Source organism: Drosophila ficusphila, unplaced genomic scaffold (genome assembly GCF_018152265.1).
Source record: "Drosophila ficusphila isolate 14025-0441.05 unplaced genomic scaffold, ASM1815226v1 contig_791, whole genome shotgun sequence".
NCBI lineage: Eukaryota > Metazoa > Arthropoda > Insecta > Diptera > Drosophilidae > Drosophila > Drosophila ficusphila.
In genome coordinates, this window is record NW_025064737.1 from 21057163 (window position 1) to 21062325 (window position 5163).

Here is a 5163-nt window from a genome sequence, read left to right on the forward strand (position 1 = left end):
CCTGGCCCAAGTCGGACGAGATTCATTTAATACTTTTTGCGATTGTATCATATTTATTTCCTTTACGTATTTGCGTTTAGCCAGAGATACACAGATGGCAAATCAAACCCACTCAGGCATGGGCACTTCCGCTCTCTCTACTCGAACTAAATACATTTCCGATGCGCCATATTTATGAATGCCGAGACGCAGTGAAGTGTGGGCTGAGTTGGGATCGATTCAGATGATTCAGATGAGTTGGGGCAAATAAACCTTGGGGAGGGGGGAGCAAGGAGATCGGTCTTTGGCCCTTTTCCTCTTCGTTATGCAATGAAATGGCATTCGTCGTCGTTGTCACTTGATGCATAATTTTTCAAGCTCTCTGCCTGTCGCCGTTTAGTTGTTGCACATTTATAACAGCCAGCCAAGACGCACTTGGAAAAATATTTACATTTATACACACTTCATACTTCATATATAGCAAAACTTAATTTTGATTTGGTTCTTTTTGACAAAAAATGTTCAATACTTAAAGAGCAGAAATTTTTTACCAATTTATGAACCAGAAGTACTTTTAGCCGGAGTTTTTCCATGTGCAGGTTAAAATGATTGCATTTAAACAGGGTAAGGGGAGTGCGGAGATTGCAGTAAGTGGAGCGAGCATGCAGCCAAGACAACAGCGGTGCCGTGACTATTTTAGTTAAATTAATGACGCTCTATTTGCCGAGCAAGTGCCCCTGCCGTGCAGGCAGCTTGAGGCTGTGATAAGTGCTGCCGGCATGAGTAACGGCCAGAAAGCAGGTGCTTCAGATGGGCGGAGAGGGGCGTGGCTCTGTCACCTGGCCGACGGCACACATATGTAGTAAAGTATATCCTGCAGACCCACTTAGCCTGCTAATCACATGCAGCCCGTGCTATGTAGTCCATCAATCTAATTATAAACGAGTGCAACTATTTGACCAGGCCAACCGAGAAAATTTCACAACTTAGTATGCTAGTTCAGGCCTCTTTGCACGCAAAACCAAAATTATATGCAATAGTGGCAGCAGCCAGATTTACGACACCCTAAATATTTGCATCAACGCACGATTAACGGTTTTGATTATGAGGGAGATTTTCATTGGCAGTTTTCAGTTGCGGTTAATGATCACAGTCCAGCAAAATAAATTACACCGAAAATATATGTTTAAGCTCCGAAAAGGGAACCATAAAGTCACTTTCGACTTTAAAAGCTCTAATTGAATACCACTGAAACTAATAAAGTCTAATGAACTGAAGTTGTCAGTAAGTTTAAACAAACCTTTAAAGTTTTTAAATCAGATGTCAAACAAATGGTTTTGCAGACGAAAATTAATAAATGTACAAAAAAAGTATTCAAAAAAAAGTGTAAATATTTTACGAATGGTTGACCCAACTAATAATTGAGGTGTTTTAAATACTTTATTGTTGTTTTCTTTTCTCTCTGCTTGAGACAGGTGACGACTTAAAGTGGGTCAACAGTTTTACTCAAGTAGTCATTAAAAATTTAAGCCAACCTTAAACTTTGTGAATATTTGTGATGAAAATGCGCCAAACTTCCACATGTTCCAAATAAAATTTTAGGTTGACAACAGATTTGGGCTTGTATGTAAATGCAAGGCGAGTGGAGCACAACGAATTGGAATCTGATTCTGAATCCGAATCCGAATGCTCGTTCACTTATGTATGTATCTCCACTCTCCATCTTGATGCGTATGCAAATAAACATGGAGAGCTCCCAGAGTCATTCCAGATGCAGGGGTCGGGTGATATGGCAGAGTGATTCTATTACGGCTGCTGCTGCTCAACTCGGCATAAAATTGCAAAACAAATTTTATTATTGAAATTGAAAATCAAAGAAACTTTCGCCTGCACAACCCTATGGCACATGCGGAAAATATCTAAATTATAAAGGCAGTAACTAAAAGGCGTCTCTAAGAGGCAGAAACTTTTACTTTGATTTTGATAATTTATGAGCTCATCCAGATTGAAAGACAACTCCAAGTAACTCCTAAGTAAACTCACAAGCTCTTTTCTGGTAGCTTCAATTCGAAAATTGGCATTAAATACACTAAGAGAATGGGTAAGAGTAACAATATGCTGAGCGTTGAATGTTAATAATAATATTTTTGTTTCAAGACTTTGATATTTTTCTGCCGCATTTAAATATTCTATTGTTCTATTTGCTTTCAAACATAAGGAGATTGCCCTTATTTGAGGGTGGGAAAAAGGGAAAAGCTGAATTTCTGGTAATAATCTAGGAGAAGAAAAGACAGTGTAGCTTGCCTGGGAATGGCATGCCAATTTGTATATATAAGTGATGGGGGAGCCCACCTTGAAGCGCCTTTTCAAGCTTAGAGAGAATTTCAATTATTTTATTAGCCACATGAGCGGGCCAAGGCTTGGGGTTTCTTTTGAGCCGAAAAGGGATAACTTTCCGGGCCAGGTGAGAGATGGCTGGTGCGGCGGGCATTGTTGCCCGAAGGCGATTATTATGAAATATGTTGCATACTTGCAGGAGAGCTACGGCCCGGGTTCAAAGCTAGTGGCTGAGTGGGTTCTTTTGCATAAATCTTTCATGTACTGTATGAAAGCATATTCACTAATAACCCAATATCCCTTTTTTCCGGCTACCGGGGACTGGGCAGCCAAAAAAGGACAACTGTGTCCTTACGGCGAGCGTGTGTGGGTCGGTTGGCTTAGTCTATCGACGCTAGTTTCGCATTTAGTTGAGTGCTTTGTTCTGGCGGTGCGGAATTGGGACATTCTGGCCTTGCCTGTGCATATTTTTAATTAAAGCACAAAAGGCCACAAAAACAAAAGGCTGTTAGGGCGACGACGGAGAGAGGAAATCCCTTTTCGGCATGAGCCGGCAAATAAATGAAATATTTATTAACAACCATCCGACATTCTTGGCATTTTTGCGAGCGTAAGTGAAAAGCCGAAAGAAAAATAAAAGCCAAACAAAACCATAAATGAATTCAATTACATTAAGTTTTTCTTTCGCTCTTTTGTGTGGCAGTTTGGCCGTTTCCTGCTCTCTGCTCTGCGCTCTCAGCTTTTCGCTGACCCCTGACCTCGCCCCTGAATAAAGGGGTATCGAAATCGCCAGCGTATATTATGCTTTATTCAATTCCCCACACTCGCGCGACCAAGCCATAAAAAACCAAGGGAGGTGCCCAGACCGAAAAGGAAACAAAAAGCACGAGTATCCCGGCATCCGAAATAAAGCGCAAAATAAACAAGAGACGAAAATTCAACGTACGCGAACCGCAGCAATTTAAACAATGTCCAATGCAGTTCCAAGTGGTTTTTACGCCCAACGCTTCACTGGCTAACCGAAGGCAACTGAGGAGATCCGCCGCCCACTTTTCCCGCTTTCCCTCTTTTCCCGCTTTCCCTCTTTTGCCGCTTTTCTCGCTTCCCGATTTCCGTGCAGCATAGTAAAAGAAAATTGTTAAGCCCTAAAGGCCATCATCAAATAAAGATGAATACTGTGCAGGTTCTTTTTACTTTCAGCACCAAACAAGTCGCCGGTCGAGGGTTTATGGGTCAGACAGCGGATCGAACGGCAACAATTGCAAATTGATTGCGGGAAATTTTAAGCAGCCGTGAAAATCATCACGGGTGAGTAGGGTACCGAAAGCGAAACTATCAAATGGTCTGCCAAAATAAAACTTTTTCAGTGAAAATCAGCTTACATTCAGAGAACTCGATAGTGTTTTGAAAAAAATATATATAAAGATAAATATATAATAATACTGCCACAAAACAATAATATCGGTATATATTTTCAAATTCAAAGTTAAGACACATATATAGCCTGGGTCATTTTCTAAACAATTTGTGGCCATAATGTCTGGTATCAATGCAGCCTTAACGTAACTTTCAAACCCATGCGAAAGTTCCCAAGAAGTTGCTCAATAACTTTGAATAGTTCTGGAAAATCCGATTATGTGAGTCCCAGCACTTACCGCAACTTGAATAGTTTTAGCTCATTGATAACAACCACCGCAATATTTACAGAAACTTACGACTCAGAGCTTAAGGCCACCAAGTAATAAGTTTATTTACATGCGAGCTGTATGGAGTTGCTCATTAAAATGTATTTATGCTGGTCGTGGGATGAACTTGCTTACAGAGAAAACAATACTAATAGGAATGTTTTTGGAAACAAACAATAATATTTCATTTTGGGAAGCTTTATTTAGTATGGAATAAAAAGTAATAATTGCGCTCTTTTGTTAAAGGAACACCGTAATTAGTATTTGATTAATTTTGGTATGTATTAAAGATGTTTCCTATTTTTTTGCTGTGTAGACCAGAGCACACACCTTGAGCCACCTGGATTATCTGCCTTGAACCGGGTGACCGCTTAACCGTGACTCGCTGCTGATATCGATGGAGTGGCCTTAAATGCCAATATTTCGCATTAAAGCCAACCGCCGAGCGGAGTGGCTGCGGAGGACGTGTAGGAGGATGCGGATGCGGATGCGGATGGGGATGAGGATGCGGATGTCCTAGGACGGCAACTTGTCCTGCGGCTCCTGCGGCTGCTGATGCTGCTGGTCGAGGGCGTTAACCGAAAATCGATGGCCGTGCAAATGGAAGGGATGATGTATGCGGTCGGCGTCTGCCAAGTGGAAAAGTTGTGTACGAGTGGCTCGCATCTGTATCGCATTTGCGGCCAAGATACTGCGCCCTGTTAGCCGGAGATGTAATTGGAATTTGCGGCATGGCCTCGCCGGCCCGGAATGGAGCGTCCATTGTTTACTCACTCTCGCTCTCGTCCGCAATGATTAACTGCACCTGCAGACACCGGTGGGCGGAAGGTGAATGGAAGGTGGCTGGCATCGGATGAATGGGTGGCTCGGAGACCCACTGGCTTCCCTGTTTCGCCCTCCGGATCGCAGTGGTCCGTAATACGAGTCGTCAATCAGCTCGGGTTGCATCTGCTCCTGGCCAAGTGGGTGTGTCCGAGTTTCGGATTGAGTGCGGGGTCAATGCTAATGAACCCTCATTAAACACTCGCTGCGAAAACGGTCATAAGGTTCATAGGATGTAGTTTCGCAGAAGTGTTTAACCGAATCGGGTGGATTTCAGTGCCCCTTTAGCCACACTCAGGGAAAAGTGCAGCAAAAATCGAAGTTATCACTGGTAGCATCT